The 7501-nt window shown below is 34.2% G+C and overlaps 1 long non-coding RNA gene across 1 annotated transcript; it reads left to right on the top strand.

Moving 5' to 3' along the window:
- Positions 1 to 306: 306 nt before the first annotated feature.
- Positions 307 to 3845, top strand: LOC119076557. Its single transcript, XR_005087649.1, has 3 exons — positions 307 to 478; positions 3685 to 3689; positions 3835 to 3845. It is a non-coding gene; the product is annotated as an uncharacterized LOC119076557 (long non-coding RNA).
- The last annotated feature ends 3656 nt before the right edge of the window (positions 3846 to 7501 follow it).

Here is a 7501-nt window from a genome sequence, read left to right as displayed (position 1 = left end):
AGTTAAGTTGTCAGACCTGACCTGACCTTACATTTTCAGGTAACGGGCTGTACACCTTGTTTTAACATAAATTTAGCTTTGAAAAATATACGTAGATTCATTCTCCCTATTTTACAGGTTGTTCATCTTGAGAAAACACAATTTTAGATTTATCCGAGTTTTAAATGTCATCGACGAACCCAGATAATTAAGTGCTTCCCAGTTTATGATATTTTGGCGCAAAATTTGAATATTCTAATTCAAAATATCATAGACTGGAAACACCAAGGCTGTAAACTTTGGGAAGGTCACGCAGGTCGCCATTTTATTAGATACGCGGGAACACACCACTTCTGAAGATTTTACATATAAAGAAAATTCACCATTCGTCATGGCGACGAGAATCGTCAAAGTAGGTGAATTTTTGTATGAAATCCGCCATTTCATCGTCAGCTGTGGTGTGTCACCCCCGTATCTGTATCTGCGTGACCTCCCCAAAGTTTACAGCCTTGGAAAAATGATGCTATCGAAAAATGATGCTCACGATTCAGTGTTGCCAGACATCAAAAAAGTGCATACGATCCGAGTAATCGATGAGTTGTCATACTGTCATACCAACAGTAATGATGCATTCCCTCTTAATCACAGAATTTTCGGTACTTTAGCGCACTTAACAGTTCCAACAGTTTCACAGGAATTATATGGACTGTAAATAGTAAATTTTGAGTATAGGCTGACGAAACGGAGTCTGTAGGTCAAAGGAATGATAACAGGTGATGCTGATGCTGTGATGACTCCACAGATGGGGAGCACCACCTTGCATCGTTTCTCTACTACAGACACTTTATGGGTAAAGTGACCACATGAACTTCAGTAACTTCCCTGGATCCCTTGCCACTGTATTCTAAAACCTTTTTCTTTTTGTTATTTTCATTGATACTCACTGAAACCGAAACTTCTGAACAAAATTCCATAATTCAAAACGTATTGACATAGTTAAATAAATAGTTGAATTAATTCATCAAATTCGTTCGATCCAGCGACTAAACCCAAATGCAAATATTAAACAAAATGTTTTAGCTGGAAGCGCCACCGCGAAAATAATTCAAAACTGGAACAGTGGTGCAACTTTTATTAAATTGGAAAACTTTATGGATATTGAATGTTTTGCGAAATTATTTTTTTTTTGTTATGATTAAGGCTTTTTTCCTCCGTCTCGTCTATCGTTTATTTAACATAAATGTTTCGTAACCGAAATGTGAAACAAATTTCATAACAAAAAATAAATTTAATTTTATTAGGAACGTTATTGTACATACCCTAAATTTCGTTTCTCTTCTTTTTTTTTGGTTCGTATTTTATGAAATGCTCCGAAAGCTTAAAACAAAAATAAAATTTACTCGGAAAATAAATATATCGCTCCATATAATACATAAACGAAGCTCTTAACTTAGAAATGTATATGTTCCACTTATAAATTGCAAAGCCCCTCTTGAATGTTCTAATATAATCCTTTTCTAAAGCTCCATTTTCTTCTCATAACCCATACATTCTTTGTTTGCCAGGGGCGTAATGACATGCGGGTGTTGTTTGGATGTACTATGAAAACATCACCAGCGCTGACCATTATATTGATTTGAAAAAGAAAATATTCGACGTGATCAAGCTAAGCTTGTCGTAAATTAACGACTTACATTGATCAATCAAAATGTTTCCCTTCCCTAAACAAGCAGAATCAATACTGTGGACTCCTCCATTAGAACATTTTCTACACTAAAAAGACAATGAGAAAAACGATGTATTGTTGACACTTCGTCTGATGACAGTTCGGAGGAGAAAATGTCTCTTTTGTCACCTCTTGTTTTGGAAGATATTTTTCCCTCGAACCACCTTGTTTTTGATTCGTGGTAAAAACGGTTAATCACACCTCGCACATAGGGTTAAAGGTGTTCACCTCTGGACGAAAATAAGATACGGCTTGTCAACTTTCGACACCCTGGACTTTACTTAAATAGTCGTGGAATACCTCCTAATAAATGTCTAAAAATCTAGAATTCAGTTTTGGATTTTTAGAAATTTATTTGGAGGCATTCCTCGACTATTTAAGTCCAGGGTGCCGAAAGTTGGCAAGCCGCAATTAATTTCAATGTGTTAATCGTCTTTATCAAGCGATTCGTCACCCTGGCTCCGCTCCGGTTGCAAAACTTCGCTCTTGTACTTCTTGGGATTTCCTATTGCCGCCCCCGGTAAACAAATACTTTTGCTGATCAGTACCTGATAGTGATAAATATCCACTCCAAATTATTCTCTCTTCATTTGGATTCACCTGTTGTAAGCTTGGTGGAAGCACTTTATGTAGCTCAAGTGATTTGAATTTGAAAGGTTTGCGATAAGAGCTCTAAGCACTTTTTCAACATTCAGGCGTGAGACCTTACAAATATAGAAAAAAAAAAGTTTCAACCTAAGCTTTGGGAAACAAACTGAGAGACGACCGAAGCTCCCCCTCGGAATAAATGCCAGCTCCTGCCCTGTTTTCTTACAATATGTATAATGTGATATGTGAGAAATTTAATATATTTGTATTATAATAATGTTCTCGATGTTCTAAATTCAAAAAACTGAAATAAATAAGACAAAGAAGAAGAAGAGGAAGAAAAACGACCAACGAAGAAAAAAACAAAGTAAACTGTGCTACCATCTGGAAGGCTAATACATTACCGATATTTCGTATAAAATGTTATTTTATTGAATTTAATGCAATGTCCTGGGATTTTCCCATCAATGTGGATTGTGGATGCACCAGATGTGCAAGTTATTAAATGACCGACCGACGGTGCATCTATACTCATACGTACTAGCTGAAATTATTCTCGCACATCGATCGGACAAATTGTGCAAAATGTTCGATAAATTTTATCCGTTTGAACGAAATGATTTTTTGTAAAAATATTTTTTTTCGGAAATTTTAGTAAATTTAACTTTCAGTTCCGGTTAAATTTGATTATAACTCATTTGACCATACTAATGCAATGAATAAATATGTCGAACGCAGGTGTTGGGAATGCTCTTTTTTGTGTAGTTTGGGTTATGAAGTCAGTATAGGTAATTATCTGTTTTCGGAATAGACCGTGTGCAGTATAAATAATTTATTTTTAATTGATGTAGATTATTATTCTGTAGAACAAAAGTGTAAACAGAATATCTGAAAAATGTCTGCTTGATTTTATATCTCACTTTAAAAGCTGTAATTTGAATGAAAATAAAAGGATATCCGAACCATTCTAATTCATTCTAATTGGATTCTTACTAAGATTCTAATAAGTGGGATGGCATCGGGATGGCAACAATATTTTTTAATAATTTCTATAAAAAAAATTAAATATTTTTTTCAATGGTTTTCATGGTAAATCTTCTTTTTATTAAAATATGAAACTTTTTTCTCAAAATCGCACACGCTCTATTAAATATCACGTTGTTGTTTAAACATATGATTGGCTAACGACATTAAATACGACTCATTATTTTTATTAGTCAAGTTGTGAGGTATGTTATGCAACATTCTTTTCGATTCTTCAATACGATTAAGTCGTCAGTCTTCAACTACAAGCTTGGCGAAAAATTTAGAACCTTAGTCTCATTTCGAGGATCATATTTCTAAATTTAACCGATCTTCATAAACTTTTTATTCCTTGATTGGTATGATAGTCCATGTTCTTGTGTCAAAAAAGAAATGGTTCCGTGCGTCTAAACTTCTTTAAGATTTTTCTTTAATTCGATGTTGTTTGCTATTAAAAGTTGTGGAGCAAAAACTTTCATATTTCATGGAATAACTCTCTTTTGGTGGAGTCGGAATAGGGTCGGTATAAGGTTTCCCCCAAAAAGGATCTGGGAAAATTTACGAACTTTAAAGCTGTTTTCTCTGGCAATTTCCAATCCATTTTTCATAAATGAAATGTTATTCGAATGCTATATTCAAGTACTTCCGATTTCAGCTGGTCGGCCATGATCCATATGATATGTCCTTGGAAAGTCATGTATGTCCTAATTTAAGTTTTTTCTAGATCAATTGAAGATGAGTAGTTATAATTTGGGATACTATTTCCAGTGTTTCTTGGAAAGACATTTCATCCATACTTCATGTGTATGGGAAGACTCAAAAATTGTCTCATCCAGAATAGCGCCAATTTCAATGATCTTTCGCTGACTCTTCCTATAAACCTTGGTTCATTCGACACTCCTTTAAATCGAGGCTTTATATTTAGGAATTAATCTGACCGTTACCACATAGTGAACCATCCCAAATATACAGACTTCACACAAATACCATTGAGCATTCATCTTAATTATGTTGGCCTTGAAGTACTAGATTTATATGAACGTATGTGTTCTTTAAGTCGCTTTTCAGATGTTGAATTTACAGCTTCAAAATGTAAGGCAACTTATAGAAATTAAGGAAAAATAAACGAAAAAGGAATGTTGTCAAAGCCCGAGGGGGACCGCACTGAATTTGCAACTCTTTTTGCAACTCATTTGCAACTCTTTATTTTTGCATGCAACTCTTTCGCAACTCTTTTTTTCCGCGTGAAATTCCTTTGCAACTCTTTATTTTTGCCTGCAACTCTTTCGCAACTCTTTTTTTTAGATTGCAACTCTTTTCAGTGCGCTCCCCCTCGGCAAAACCGTCATAAAACTCTGAAAGTTTACTTTTGTGGAATATTGTCCCAAAATATCAACGTGGATCAATGGAAAAACCACATTCGTCGATTAATATATTTCACCACAGCGAAATCTGAAAGTGAATACAAAATTGAAAAGAGAATGGCATCTATTTTTTTGTCAGCAAATTTATTCTTTTAGTAGCAAAATTATTTATTTCATCAGCAAATTTATTCTTTTTTTCTGCAAATTTATTTTTTTAGCAGCAAATTTAATCTTTTTTATCAGCAAATTTAGTGTTTTGTATCAGCAAAATTAGTCTTATTTTCAGCAAACTTATTAGTACTCGAACAGCATCTTTATTGCTTTCTGAGCAGCAATATTACTGACTGACTGAATAATTCTTTTGCAGCAAATCCCTGGCAGCAAATTTATTACTTTGTAGTCAGCAAATTTATTGTTTTGTAATATGCACTTTTAATGCCTTCGAACAGCAAAATTTATACCTCGAAGTTATTGCTTTTTGTCAGCAAATTTATTAGTGTTTCAATTGCAAATTTAATTTTTTATAAGTAGGAAAATTACTATCTTCAATCAGCATATGTCCCGCAGTAGGACATATAAAATTATATCACTAACACCACTAACACGAAAACGTCAACTCAACAAGCGACGAAAAGTAGAACTTTCCGTTGCCTTTATTGCGAAAAACGTTGTACACAACTCGGTGATAGATCTTTTAGGCACACGATGTGTATTGTCACGCTCGACCTGCGGTATCGAGTGACAATCTACACACCTAGTGCCTAAAAAAGCATTTATCCCTCGATTTGAATGGGGCTTCGTAATTTCGCTATGCGAATTTCTAGGATGCACACCTTTCATAATAATTTCACTTTAACTAAGTTTACGGATCGCTCGGCGTGTTAAAACGCTCTTTATGGGCAATGAATTACACAGACTAATTATTAGACGATGCGAGAAAAAAAAAATTAACTCCTAAGTTACCGACACCGTTCCGGCGCCCGGCTCGCATTGCGGCCCTCCGCTTCGCTCCGGGGCAATGGGCCGGATCGCTCGGCGTGTTAAAACGCTTTTTAAGTGCAATGAAAATTGGTATCCATTTCGTAAAAAGAAATGAATTGTCCGTGTAGTGTCAATAACTATTTACGTTGACGTAAGACGTGAAATAGTTTGTGTCACTAGATGTAATGTTATCAAACGTGCGAAGCGAGCGAAGCATGTGACAAAAACTACCACTTTCACAACGTGTTGCATACAACGTTTTCTGCAACCAGCTGCGAAAAATGAACTTTTGAAAATTGTTACACTGCGATTATATATCTCAATAGCCGAATGGTTAGAGGTGTTGCTCGATAAGCATTGGGTTTTGGTGTCCATTTCACCACTAGTGACGAAAAGAATCCATTTCACCAAAAATAGATAAAAAATAGCTAAAATAAACAATTAATTTTGCTTATGACAAGAAATAAATCTGCTGACAAAAGTAGAATAAATTTGCTGTTGCAAATCAATAGAATTGCTGTTAAAAAATAGCTAAAATAAACAATTAATTTTGCTGATGACGAATAAATAAATTTGTTGACAAAAGTATTAACTTTGCTGATAGAAATAAATAAATTTGCTGCTAAAAAACAGCTAAAAAAATATTTAATTTTGCAGATTGCAAAAAAATAAATGTGCTGACAAAATAAGATTAAATTTGCTGCTTCAAAAAAATAAATTTGCAGACGAAGAATTAAATTTGGTCACAATAGCAATAAATTTGCTGAACTAAAAGAATACATTTGCTGATAAAAAAAATAATTTTGCTGCAAAAAATAGTATGTTACATACCAAGGATCAAAAAGGTCCGCTTCGCGTCGCTCCATCCCTGGACGTTTTCAACACCGTGGTCTAAAACACACCTTTTTGATCCGTGGTATGTATACTATTTTTCTTCCTGGAGTACCAAAGTCACATTCCGAACAAAACAACATACAAAAATTTAATGTCGTTGTTTACATTTGCTGACCGTACAGCATTATTCGTTCAGCGCGTAGCAATATCAATTAATGCATACGCGCGTAGCATTATCATTTAATGCATCTTTATAACAAAAAAAATCATATTTAATACGCTTCGAAATTCGAAATGTAGCGAAGCAACGCTCAATATTAATACAGAATGAATATTGAACATAAAATTCGTGCATGTTATTGCAGTTCACACAATAAATTGCTGGATTTGTGTTTAAATTGACTTCATTATATCACATGACACATCTGGGAAAGAATAAAGATAGGATCGAAAATGACATAAGCGGGAATGAAAATTGAGAGAAAAAGGTAGGGGAGAATGTTGCTCTTTCGATACTAAATTTGGTGAGTGAATGTGACGGTTTTGGTACTACAGGAAGAAAAGAATAATTTTGCTGACAAAAAAAGATTTCCCAAAAGAGAATCACTTGGAGAATCATTCCGACTTCGTGTTTTACTTTTCACTAATCATCAGAATTTAAAACGTTGTATAGAAAAAGCATCACAATAACGCAGTAATTATCCGATTTATGAATATTGAATGGAATAAATTAACGTATGTAATGTACGGATATCATTAAACCATTAAGAGGCAGCCAGGCAACTGATGATGCTAGCGCCAAACATAAAATTTTATTAATTCCATCATTAATCGTTAAAAATTGTATTCGTTGTACAAACAAGGCGTAATTGAACCTCGCATCCGCATTCACCTAATGAGACACAGACGGAAAATATATTTAAATTGAAATTGAATTAATGATCAAAACATATTTTCCTCTTGTCGTTTTATGTTTGTGCGTAAATGTCGTTTTGAGTAAAACAAG

Source organism: Bradysia coprophila, unplaced genomic scaffold (genome assembly GCF_014529535.1).
Source record: "Bradysia coprophila strain Holo2 unplaced genomic scaffold, BU_Bcop_v1 contig_232, whole genome shotgun sequence".
NCBI lineage: Eukaryota > Metazoa > Arthropoda > Insecta > Diptera > Sciaridae > Bradysia > Bradysia coprophila.
This window is presented reverse-complemented; position numbering and strand designations above follow the sequence as displayed.